The 13,650-nt window shown below is 42.2% G+C and overlaps 1 protein-coding gene across 2 annotated transcripts in view; it reads right to left on the bottom strand.

Annotated features, from left to right (window-relative positions):
* LOC141103045 (monocarboxylate transporter 2-like) overlaps positions 1-1,529 on the bottom strand; it is a 112,959-nt gene extending 111,430 nt beyond the window's left edge. Inside the window, exons 1-2 of one of the 2 annotated variants that reach the window (XM_073592202.1) lie at positions 1,405-1,469; positions 890-926 (exon numbers count right to left, since the gene is read on the bottom strand). The gene's annotated coding sequence lies outside the window, so the exon portion shown is untranslated. Of the gene's footprint in view, positions 1-889; positions 927-1,404 lie in introns of both variants that reach the window. The other variant, XM_073592201.1, reaches the window with a different exon arrangement.
* Between the last annotated feature and the right edge of the window lie 12,121 nt (positions 1,530-13,650).

The raw sequence follows: 13,650 nt of genomic DNA, 5'->3' as shown, positions 1-13,650 counted from the left end.
AAAGGCAATTAGATTGCGCACTTTGAAAAGTGCAGTTGCACTCTGCAAGAGCAGTTGCTCCAGAGCTTAGTAAATGAGGGAGAGCTCTGCTGACTTCCATCATCCAATCATGTGTAAGCAAAAATGCAGTTTTTTTATTTCATTTGCACGTGATTGGGTATTCTTTGCAAAGTGAAGCTTTAACTCATTTACTAAGCTCAGGAGCAACTGCACTTTGCAAAGTGCACAGTCTATTTGCCTTAAGGCTGCAATCACAGACATTGCATGTGATTTGCACCGCAGTGCTGTGCAGATCACATTCAATGTCTGTGCGATGCAAATTCAGCCATACAAAGTATATGGCTGAAATCGCAATCGCCCAAAAATGGTACAGGACCCTTTTTTTGGTCCGCACTGGAATTGGATCGCATGGGTGTTCATTAACTTTACATTGACACCCGCAGCGGTTCGCAGATGTCAGTGTAAACCTCTGGCGATTCAGGAGCGATGCGAGAACCGGCACAGGAATCGTGCTGGTTCCCCCATCGCACAAGTGTGAACCCAGCCTTAGTAAATCAACCCCACAGTGTTACTTGAAGCTGGTAACTTGCAAAAGTGCATGAGCCTCTTTTGGAATTGTGCATCTTGACCCCAATAGATCTGTTGGGAACGCCTAAAAAAAAGTGCGAAAAACCTGTAAAAATGCAGTAGCTACCTTTCCATTCATTAAAAATAAAAACACCCAAGCCTGAAATGCATGCAAAAATGCCTGTACAAATGCGTTAAAAAAAAAACCTCTCAAAAAACCAACAAAGACGCTCTGCCTTAAGAGTGAATGGGGCTCATTCGCACCAGCTGCGTTCAGAAGTGTTGCTGAATGAAGTCCCAATGTAAGGAGAAGGCAATGTACCTTGTGTCCTATGAGCTCAGTTCACACTGCGGTGCTTCTGTAAAAAAAAAAAAAAATTATTTTTTTGCAGTGCGTTGTGACGTGCTGTAATGCATCGCAATGCATTAGTGTATAAAAATTACATACAGCCAGAAAAAAGCAAGCGATGTGTTTTAACGTTGCACGGAAGCGTGCATTCACAGCGCATACCAGCGTGCGTTATGCACATATTACCTTGCGCAGTGTGATGTAAATGAGCCCTGAGTGCTCTATGATACGAGTTTCTTTAGTAGCTGCCAGCTTTCCAGTAGAATATGAAGGGACAGAAATATTGGACATCCTGGTGCTGAGGAACACTAATACATTATAATATTTGGGTGCTATAAAAGGCTCAGTATAAGTGATAGGTGTGATGTCCCATGTCCCCGGGGTCCCAGCCTTGTCCCTGATCATCCATAAACACCCTAAACGCTGCCATCCCACCGGGCACAAACTTTGAGTCAGCAGAAAGTTCAGCTTGGGCTCCGCTCACTCACCCTGTCCTGGATGACGTGGAGCTCCCAGCAGAAGAGGACTAGAAGTAAGGAGCATGGGGAGAGGGAAAATACTTTTGAACAGAATTCTTATCTGGGAGAGAAGAAGGCAGGATGCAGGGAGGAGCCTGGGACAGTCACACCACAATGACTACATTATGGGTGCCTCTGATCACCTGTGGGTTGGCTGCAAAACTTTTCTTTAAATGGGACCAGCTTTACCTGATTGGCCACTTAGTTATCCTCTGAATAGATTAAAACAGCTGGAAAGAGGAGCTGCTTATGCTTTGGGCAACTTTGCACCTCTCAGCTGCTGCAGCACCTCTTAGAAAGCAGAGGTTAGCTAGCATTGCATAGAAAATGATGTGGGAAAGATGAATTCCACTTTTTGCAAAAAAAAAAAAATAAATACACCCAGATTGATTACTAAAAGAAAATGTGCATCAGTGGATCGAGGTGCGGGTCTGTAACAAGGTACGGACCTAGGCTTCATGCACACTATAACAAAGCTCCCAACTGTCCCTGATTTCAAGGGACTGTCCCTGATTTGGAGCAATGTCCCGCTGTCCCTCGTTCCTCCTCATTTGTCCCTCATTTTGGTCTAATCTATATAGTTGTATATAAAATGCACTATTTATCTTTCAAAAAGTGTTTCCCAGTGCTACACAATTCATACAATTTCTAAACTGCTGAATTTGTAAATTTCAAAAGCCAATATAAAGGAATAGTAGTGGTAAATTATAAAAAAAAAAAAAGCACGTGTGGGTTTAAAGCGGAGTTCCACCCAAAAATTGAACTTCGGCTTTAAGGGAAGATGACCCCCTGACATGCCATATTTGGAATGTCATGTTTCTGGGGGGGAGCGGATACCCTCTTTTTAGAGGGTCCCAGCTCCCACTTCCTCCCGGCGCACCGCGGCACCGGAAGGGGGATCACATCTCCCCCCTCCCTCTCGGCAATCATCTGGGAGAAGTCACAGGTCCCAGATGATTGCCCGGCCAGTCACGGCGCGCCGTGTGGTTCACGCATGCGCAGTGCGTGCCCAGGCTGTGAAGCCACAGCCAGGCGCCCACAGTGACAATGCGGGCGCCGCAGAGAGAAGGGGGTGACGAGCGGGGCTTCATTCCCCCGCATCGCTGGACCCTGGGACAGGTAAGTGTCCGATTATTAAAAGTCAGCAGCTGCAGTATTTGTATTTGATTTTTTTTTAAGCAGAACTCCGCTTTAACTAAACTTTTTTGGGGGTTTATTCTCCTTTAAGGGGGTGTGACCTATTTCTACAAACTTTTGCTAGTAGGTGTCCCTCATTCCCATCTCAAAAAGTTGAGAGGTATAATAGCGTTTTTGTACCAGCTTTTAACATTTTAACATCAATTAGGAGCGTTCAGTATTTTTTTCTGCCGGGAAATTGCTCCCAAAGACGCAAAAAAAAAAAAAAAAAAAGAGTTTATTTTCAATCTCCATAAGCTGAAGCTTAAAAAATGCTTCTAGACCAAAATAGTGTGTATGGATACAGGATAACACTATTTGCTTCTTTAAAAAAAAAAAAAAGGCTCAAAAGATGCTTCTATTAGTGTTTTTTAAGCTAGTGTGCATAGAGCCTTAGTTATGGGACTGGAGGAAGTACCAATGGACTAAAAGGGCAATCACCACCTACGAGCCCCTTCTGCTGTGGTGGTAGATGGGACTTTTTATTCACGGCCATGTCAAATTCAAAACATACAAAGAGAAGAGCCCCTTATTCTCTAAGGAAAAGGGGGGCTGCAGACTGTGTCAAAGTTTTATCCCAAATATGAGTGTAACATGAAATATAGTGAGAAAGATGGATTTGGCCATTAAAGTGTATTTCAGGTACTGTTATGCCGCGTACACACGAGCGATTTTCCATCGGAAAAAACTTGGATGGTTTTTCCGACAGAATTCCGCTCAAGCTTGCCTTGCATACACACGGTCACACAAAAGTTCTCTGAACTTTCGACCGTCAAGAACGCGGTGATGTACAACATTACGACGAGCCGAGAAAATGAAGTTCAATGCTTCCGAACATGCGTCAAATTGTTTCCGAGCATGCGTAGGAATTTTGCGCGTCGGAATTTGTACAGACGATCGCATTTTCAGATAGGAACTTTTTCCGACCGAAAAATTGAGAACCTGCTCTCAATCTTTTTCTGGCGGGAATTCCACCAGCAAAAGTCCGATGGAGCGTACACACGGTCGCATTTTCTGACCAAAAGCTCACATCAGACTTTTGCTGGCCGAATTTCCGCTCATGTGTACGGGGCATCACTTTTAAAGTGTTGGTTCAACTTTACTGAAAAAACTAACACTGTACACCCTCAACCAATCCCCCCACCAGTCCCCACTGTACTTACCCCCATGGATGCTGAGATGTCAGTAACCATTAGGGTTGCCACCTTTTCTTCAAGTCAAACCCGAACACTTTAATGGCACACAGCAATTTTTATTTTTACAGTATAAACAATACATACTGTATATTTTGCAGTTAAATAACATTTCTAATCATTTGAAGTTAACCACAAAAGTCCCCTTTTACATCTGAAGCAGCAGAGTCCCCCTTTTACATCTGTTTTACACTGTGGCTTCTTGTGTAAAGGGGAACTCTGATGTAAGGGGTGCTCTGAGAACCCTGATTTTACCTTCATGTACTCACTCAGAGGGAGGTGAGAGAACTGGGGAGAGGGGAGACTTTAGTCACAGACAGGGATGGATGGTGAGCTCACTCACCCCTTGGCAGTCAGCACCTCTCATTCAGATGTATCTGAGGCTGCTGGACTTCACATTTCCGGCCCCAACTTTCCTTTTCTGAGGCACAGCCCTGGGGATTGGAGTGTGGACAGACACAGAGGGGTAGAGGTGGGAGGAAGAGGAGCAGATCGAGCCCTCTCTCCTCTCCTGTCTGTGTGTGTGTGTGGGGAGGGGGGGTTGTTAGTGCTGGCTTTGGGCAGTGTGAAAGAGAGTGTAGCAGACAATCTTGGCTTAGACAACTACAGCCAGCAACCCTGCTGGAAGCCATAGTCCAGTCTGAATAATATGTCCGGGTTTCAGGCAGTTTGAAACCCGGACACATGATTCCAAACCCGAACTGTCCGGGTGAATCCCGGACAGGTGTCAACCCTAGTACCCATGCAGCCAGTCTGGTGGTCCAAGGATTTAAAATCCTTGCTCTTCCCCCTCTTCTCTGTGTAGCACTTCCAGGACAGATCAGAGAATAGTTCTTTAAATCTAAAGCTGGCCATACACAGAAAGGTTTCTCTCCTTCAGCCCAAAAGGCCAAACAAGAGAAATCCATAGATTCCCCCATTCGTGCTACAGTGGGGAAAATAAATATTTGATCCTCTGCAGGTTTTGTAAGTTTGCCCAGTTACAAGGAAATGAAGGGTCTATAATTTGTGTATTTTAAGGCCTTATGCACACTGGACGTTAAAACAACGTTATAAAAACATCAGTAGCTTTGCAGTGAGTTTTTCAACTTTTTTCAATGTTTTTGCAATAGCGTTTTTTAGCGCAGATTAGCATTTTTACCGTTTTTAGCGGTTTTCCGCATTAGCATTTTTGAGCGTTTATCGACGTTTCTCAGCTGCTGTAAAAATGTCCAGTGTGCATGAGACCTAAATAATAGAGATAGAATATCAACCAACAATCCAGAAAAAAAACCCACATAAAACAAATGCAATATATTAAGTTGCAGTTCAGTGATTAAAATAAGTATTTGATCCCCAAGCAGTACTTGGTGGAGAAACCCTTGTTGGCAAGCACAGAGGTCAGACATTTCTTGTAGTTGGTGACCAGGTTTGTACACATCTCAGGAGGGATTTTGGTCCACTCTTCTTTACAGATCTTCTCTAAATCCTTCAGGTTTTTCGGCTGTCTCTGGGCAACTCAAAGTTTCACCTCCCTCCATAAATTTTCTATATGATTAAGGTGCAGTGGCAGGATCAGGCAGGTGGGTTGGGACTAGGATCTTGACACGCCTGAGCCCATTCCTACTGTTCAGCAGTCTTTTTGTCGCCCAAGTCTTTTGATTTCCTAATGTTTTTCAAGCCAGGTCATGCCATCAGGGCCATCCATAGCTTACATTTTAGTTAAAGTGGTTGTAAACCTAGTTACACCACTTTTACCAAGGTAAGCTTGTAATAAGGCTTACCTGTAGGTACTTGAAATACCTCCTAAAGCTGCACGCTTTAGGAGATATTTACCATATGCGATTGCGCTGTACATGTGCACTGAAGAAAGAGCACGATCGTGCTGTTTCTAAAGGGCTCGTGCCGTGACCAGCGGCTCCCACTCAGGAGTGACGTCACGCAACTCCGGCCAGTCACAGAGCTGGAGTCCATAGCCCCGGAAGGAAGATGGTGAAGATGGATACGGCCACCAGTGGGGACATCGGGGACATTGCGGGCTTTGTTTGCAGGTAAGTGCAACATAATGGGCTAGTTTGTGATGCATACTAGCCCATTATGCTTTTATTTTGCAGGGTTTACCCCATCAGGGTTTACTTCCTCTTTAATTCGAAAATATTAGTGTAGCGCTATATGTATATATATATATATGTATATCACAAATCTTACATGTATAAAACAGTGAAAAAACCTAATCATCCCTTGAGGGCAAAAAGTGCTTAATGAAGTGTCGCTGTGTAGTTCAACACTTGGAATACAGTGAATAATAATAACCAGTGGTAAAGAAAATAATACAATAGATCTAGAAAACCATACGCATATGGTGAATCAACCACTCAAGTCCATAAAAATGTTAATAATTTGTGTAAAAGAAAACCACCACCAAAAGTCCATGGGGGTTGTGCAATAAAAATGATGAAAAAAATGATGAAAATATGGCTCTCAAATTTCCTTGTAGATGGAATAAATCACATCTGGCAGATGAGTAGATAGATAAGGAACCACAGATGGACAGAGGATCTAAGTAGGTGGCAGGACCAGGACCATTTTTTTCATCATTTTTATTGCACAACCCCATGGACTTTTGGTGGTGGTTTTCTTTTTCACAAATTATTATTAACATTTTTATGGACTTGAGTGGTTGATTCACCATATGCGTATGGTTTTCTAGATCTATTGTATTATTTTCTTTACCACTGGTTATTATTATTCACTGTATTCCAAGTGTTGAACTACACAGCGACACTTCATTAAGCACTTTTTTGCCCTCAAGGGATGATTAGGTTTTTTCACTGTTTTATACATGTAAGATTTGTGATATACATATATATACAGTATATACATATAGTGCTACACGAATATTTTCGTTTTTAACCCTTACCTGAGTCTAGAGGTGTGTTAGCTGCTAATTGTACCATATATCTTCTAATATCTTTTGGCGCAGCGCTGTGCTTATCTCCCTATTTTCCTCTTTAATTCACAGGATATACTTATAGGTTGCAGTTTACACATCATTTTAGTATATTTGGTCTTGATTATATTATAATATTGTATAATATATATTATATAATATTATATTATGTATTATTTATATTATATTTGATTATATTTAAAATATTTAATAAAAAGAATTGGAAAAAAAAATAGAATTTTATGCTTATATATAGAGGTTGATGTACTAAAGAAATTCAAAATCCTGACTCAAAAAATTGAATAAATATTTACTTTAAAATTATATTGAAGACAATTTAAAAAAATAAATAAATAAATAACAAACATGTCATACTTACCTGCTCTGTGCAGTGGTTTTGCACAGAGCAGCCCTGATCCTCCTCTTCTCGGGTCTCCGCCAGCCCTCCTGGCTCCTCCCTCCTGCCTAGTGCCCCCAGAGTAAGAAGCTTGCTATGGGGCACCCAAGCTGGCTCGCTCCTGAGTCACTACTCTGTGTGTCCCTATCACACGCAGAGCCACGGCTTGGCCCTGCCCTCTCTCTCTCTTCTCATTGGCTGTGATTGACAGCAGCAGAAGCCAGTGGCTCCCACGGCTGTCTCAGCCAATGAGGAGGGAGAGTCCTCAGAAAGCTGAGGCTCTTGTGCACATCCCTGGATTTTAATGGGGCTCAGGTAAGTATAAGAGGGGGCTGAGGGGACTGCTGCACACAGAAAGTTTTTTACCTTCATGCATAGAATACATGAAGGTAAAAAACATGGAGCCTTTACAATCACTTTAAAGCTGCAGTTTGTAGCAATTTTTACATTACGTTGGACTGATGTTAAATGTGTATGTGCCATACCCGTGAGATCCATGTGAAAGCTCGAAATCACTGTAGAAGGCACTGCCACCGCTGGCTACTAGATCCTGTACCAAGCGGCTGCCCTACTGCTTAGTGGACATAGGAGGTCGCTTGCTCGGCATGGGTGCCACTCAGAGAATGCTTTTATTTTCTCAACAATGATCTTTCTCCCTTTTAGGCAATGACGTCACATACATTTAAAAGTTACTCTTTACAAAAACTACTCTATGTAATTTAAAAAAACATGCACATTTTTAATATCGAAAAACAAATGAAGCCATGGGAACATTTAGAATGTATATGTAATAAATCATTAAATGCATTTTTATTGCAACTGGTGCAAGCACCTGAATTCAACTCAACATCAGCCTCCTGCAACCTCTGTACAGCAGCACTCTGACTAGAAGAGGGAGGGACAGAACTGGGAAGCATTTGAGTGTACAGCATGCAGGGTTTTTTTCAGCTGGCTCAGGCCCTCTGCTCCCTGCTCACCACTAGAACTTGTAAACACAGAAGTCTGGCTTCTGTGTTTACAAGTGACAGCTTGTCTCCCAATGGCTCCCACAGAACTGATCTTCAGAACCTCCCACTGAGTGCAGGATGGGGACAAGGGCGGTGCAGTGCAGATCCCGATACCCCCACTGGGGATCTCCCTGTGTGAGAGGCAGAGCCACCTACAGTGTGCGGAGAGGTACTGGAGCCAGTTTGGTGCTTCAGCTTAATACAGCAACACAAGTAAGATGTGGAAAATGGTGGAGCTTTTAAGGAGGGAGGAGGGATATGGGGGCAGTGGAAGGGGGGTTGCATACAGAGGTCAATGCTTAAAGTCTCATTTGTTTTTGTTTTTTTTAATAACAAACATGTCATACTTACTTTCTCGGTGCAGTTGGTTTTGCACAGAGCAGCCAAGATCCTCCACTTCTCGGGTCCCTTTTTGCTGCTCCTGGCCCCTCCCTCCTATCGAGTGCCCCCTCAGCCAGCAGCTTTGTGGTTCTTGATCGTAAGGATTATATGACCAAAATGGCCAGGATCCTTGGTGATACCAAGACCTACATCCCACTCCCCTCTGATCCTAAAAATAATTATAAAAAGATTTGGAGAAAATTATATCTAGAGGTCTGTCAGCGGGTATTTTAAATAAAAAAGAGAGCTTATTTTTGGTGCCTAAGGCACCAAGAACGCCAACTATTTATTACCTGCCGAAGGTTCACAAGAACCCTGTCTGCCCCCCGGGACGTCCCATTGTGAGTGGTATTGATTCTATCAGCCTCTAGTTCGCAACATGCCGTCCTATCTGAAGGATTCCCTGCCCTGGGTCTTGAAGTGGTTAAGGGTTTCCTGGATAGAGATTCGGGAGTCCCAGCCTGTCAGATTTCCTTCTTAATGGAGCTTTTGGAATACGCAGCTTCTCATAATTATTTTTGATTTTCTAATCAGTTCTCTCTTCAGTGTCGGGGAGTAGCCATGGGGGCAAAATATGCCCCCAATCTGGCTAATCTTTTTATGGCCAGATGGGAGGAGGATGTCATCTATGCCCACAGGAGACCCCGCTTATCCTGTGGGCTAGGTATATTGATGACATCCTCCTCCTATGGGACAGTGATGGTCATGACTTACAGGAATTTATGTCCTCTTTGAACTCAAATGAACGTGGCATACATTTGAGTTACGAGATGAGTCAATCACAGATACACTTCCTAGATCTTACGTTGTCCATCAAGGATGGTGTCTTGTCTATGTCTACCTTTTTTAAAACAACCGACCGTAACTCTTACATCTCAATGGACAGTTGTCATCACCGTCCTTGGCTTAGTTCAATACCTAAAAGCCAGTATTTGAGGTTACGAAGGAATTGTTCTGACCCACAGATGTATTTAAGGGAGCTACCTCACTTAGAAATAGAGTGGCCCCCAACATATTGGACCCCCCTACTAAAAAATTTACGTTTTTTGACCAACTGACTGGATTCTATCAGTGCAGGCGCTGTCGCGTGTGTTCTGTTAATAGCTGTATACATAGAAGGACCACCAGCTTTATGTCCACAAGCACACAGGTACAACATGCCATCAGTCCTTTTATCACCTGCACCGCTAGGGGCGTGGTCTATCTATTGCAATGCCCTTGTGGGCTGCAGTATATAGGCAGAACGAAACGCCCCTTGCAAGTTCGACTCAGTGGATCCCTCTAATACTCTTTTTTTGGGCATTGATAAATACAGCCCCAATTGGAGGGGCAGTTCCCTGGTACGTGAAATTTGAAAGTCGATGTTAATGCCTTTATAGACAATTCCTAGCTTTCCCGGTTCTTTATGTTCTTAGTTATGGTTTTTGTCTTTTCTAGTGTAAACTTGATCTGAGTCACGTTGGTGGGTTTATCACTATGGACTTGATTCATCGTTTTTTTATTATTTTATCATATTTTGGCTTGCCTTAGAAGCCCACTTAGACAAGATTATTGTATAAGTGGTTGTCTATGATTAGGCCTGCTTAATTCCCATTATTAATATATTCATAATTCATTTAAAATTTAATTAATATATATATTAATTTTCTTACCTTATCTAAGACCTTCCTATTTTTATTTTAATCTATATACTTTTTCCAATATTTTTATCTTTCATTATTTGTTGTTATTTTTATTATCTATTATGAATTATATAATATAATTCATTTAGTACATATTATCAATTTATGATAAATTTTTTAACTTATATATGAATCTATTTTTTAATATAGTAGTTTCACATTCTATCTTGCTGCTATTATCGTATAATATGCACATATACACTTTAAATCTAAATTTTTCTCACTATTGGTTGTGTGTATTTATGCACTTCATCCTTTATACTGAATTTCCATTTAACTTAATATGGATCCTTCACATTTAATTTTTCCTTAGAGTTCAGGGTTAATTTATTGTGTTTACCTGGGTTATTTATTTATTTCCCGGTATAACTTAGTATTATATTATCTTTTCACATCAATCTTTCACTATGATTCATATAGTGCAAGTCGGTCTTTTGGCCGTTTTTGTACTATTAACATCAGCACTGAGTTAGAATTGGCATCACTTTGCTGCTAGTTTTTCTTTCCCTTTTTTCCTTTTCTTTTTTTCTTTTTTCTTGCTTTTTTGTTTTTTTTCAACACATTGCCTGGAAATTAGGATGGGTTGCCCATACTTAAGATGGCATCTTGAGACTCTGCCTACGGGATTCAGAACGAGGCTTGGTAGTGTGTTATAAGGTGGTGGATCAGCACGCTTCCCGTTCCCCATTGATAACGTAATTTATGACGAAACGCGTCTGGAGGAGGATACGTGCTGACGTGACCATGCTTTTGTATTAGGAGGATGGGATATCGTATGCAGCCGGCCGGCTTTGTTATTTATACGTGATTTTTAAGCTTTTTTATGTAAGTGCAATACTTCATTTATTAAATTATTATTAGTGACAATATTACGCTATGGATGGTTTCGTTTCCTTTGTTTATGGCTGGGTCTCGGGCCTCTGATCAAGGTCGTATGATGTCAGGAGCGGTTTGACCATCCATTTTAACCATCCAGCTTTTAGCCTACTAGCTGATCTTCTTACAAGCAAAGGCCCTGGCTGGGTTTAAGCCATCTGCCCGACTTTGTTTGCCAGCTGGTAAGCAGGTTTTTCTTAAGGTGGCGGCATGTTTGGTTTGATTTTGGTTCACCCTGGTGTTTGATTCATTAAGATTGAACTGTTTACCAATTTATCTCCAAGCCATTGTATGGACTTTCCAGTAACTAGCGCAGCTTCCTATAGCTTTCTATAGGGGCACCCAAGCCGAGTTAGAGCTCCTTGTATCCACTCAGACATGAAGCCCGGGTCTGAGTGGATGCATTAAGATAAAAAAACCTTCCGCCTTTACAACTCCTTTAAGAGGGGAGAAAGTGAGATGTGGTTAGGGGATGCAGTGGTGTGGAAGAAGGCTGAACTTTGCACTCTGTGTGTAGTGCACCCCTTAACTCTGCACTCTGTGTGCAGCACACCACTGAACTCTGCAGTCTGTGTGTAAACCCCCCCACCCCAAACTCTGCACTCTGTACATAATGCACTCCCGGAATTTACTGTTAGTGAAATTTGACCACATCCACTATTTGATGCAATTTGGAGGGGTGGAGGGTTGTCATGGATTGTGGTTGAGTTCCTGCACCTATTTTCTGAGAAAAAAACCCTGACTACAAGTAAATAGGCTGACAAGGAACATGATAATAGGAGGATAGAGCAGAGGGAGCAGAGAGATGACTTCAGTCTCTTGCTTCTCTTTTACTGTCCAGCCAGCAAGCTGCGAGTGGACAGATGGCACCGCTATACCCATTACAAAGTCTTTGACTGTGACAGAGAAAGTGGTGTCCTCTGTCTGGCTGTACTGTCTCCAGAACAACATACTCAAAAAGGTGTGGGAACATTAGACTTGCATGTGTAGTCAGATGAAGGAAAATTTCAAACATGCTAAGTAGCTCTAGTGAGACGGCTTCAAGACAGCAAGGCTTTCCCTCAATTTTTCCCAACAGAAGCTCAAACCATAGAAATACAAAATGGATCATCAGTCTAAGATAATTTAATTGCTGGTAAAAAAAAAGTCATATAGAAATATCCAACATGTTAAAACTAACTACAAAGTCCTGACTCGTTGGTACTTGGTCCCAGCCAGGATCTCCAAATATGTTCCTAATAACCCTCTACCTGCTTTAGAGGCTTCCTAGAGGGAACTTCCTCCATATGTGGTGGTCATACCCAATTGCCTAAGTCTTTTGGTCCAGCCTGTTCAACATGCTCTCTACTCTTTCTGACACAGCTCTACCACCTGACCTGTCTATAGCCCTAGTGAATCTCAAACCACCAGCCCTGTCTCAGCATCAGTTCAAACTTCTCTTGCAGATAACAATAGCGGCCAAACAAATCATCCTCAAATCATGGAAGACCCTCTGTGTCCTTGTGGTCAAAAACAAGGTAAGGCAGGCTATGATTCACACGAAAATTGAGGTTGTAATTTCTGACAGAGTTGCCAAATACGAAGCCCTTTGGTCCCCTTGGGTGATGCACTTTCTCCCACCCAATTTTGATGAATCTCTTTTGCTCCCATGAGTGGTATCCTCTTTGGCATGCTTCCTGTCTGGCCTAATTGATACAGTCCAGTAACACCTGGGGTTCCCCCTTTCCCTTCTTCCCCTCTTTCCTTCCCATTTTCTTTTCTCCTACTGCTCTCTCCCTCCTCCCCACCTGGTCTCACTTTCTTCCTTGGTATCTTCTCTTCTTTCCTTCTTCTCCCTCTTCCTTTTTTTCTCCTTCTATATGACCTACCTTCTTCTCTTAGGTAGCCAACATTCTATTAATAACTTCTACCCTCAGATTTGAAGCCAGGTCAGTTCCACAATACTGCTAATCTTCGCACATCTCATCTATCCACTATTCTGTTTTTCTGCAGTTTGGACATGTATCATGAATGTTAGCTCATTGGATTTCTGAATTTATTCTCCTAGGCTGAACATAGGCTTTGTTTCCACCCATGTGTATAATCCGCCAATTGCCCATTGACTCTGGCTATTGTAATGTTCCCAATTCATTTTTAGTCCGGACTTGGACCATTGTTTACCTGTGTATTACTTTATACCTTCTAATAAAATTTTTGAACAAGAAAAATATCCAAAAGTTTTGGGGGGAAACACCACTGACCCTTCGTTAGGGCTCAACACAGGATAAAACTTCAATGGACTTGTTACGATTTAGCCCGCAGTTTCCTGCCTATGTGATTCTTACCTCCTTGCTGTAGTGGTTCTCCTTGTCCTCTGATTCCTTTCACATGTGTTGTTTGGCTTCTGTTCTCTCCTATGGGCATCTCCTTCTATTCTACGGTTTTTATTTCCTTTTCTTTCCATCACCTCTTTCCCGTTTGCTTCCCTATATAAGACATGCTCAGTGCAGCCTGCGTTGCCTGAGCAGTTTCCAAGTTCTCTGAGCTCCTGTTTGCCTACTATTATGAGTATTCTGTGTTTGACTTCCCGTGTTGA

This window comes from Aquarana catesbeiana, linkage group LG07 (assembly GCF_042186555.1).
Source record: "Aquarana catesbeiana isolate 2022-GZ linkage group LG07, ASM4218655v1, whole genome shotgun sequence".
Classification (NCBI taxonomy): domain Eukaryota; kingdom Metazoa; phylum Chordata; class Amphibia; order Anura; family Ranidae; genus Aquarana; species Aquarana catesbeiana.
Note: the sequence above shows the minus strand (reverse complement) of the source record. Positions and strands in the feature narration are given on the sequence as shown.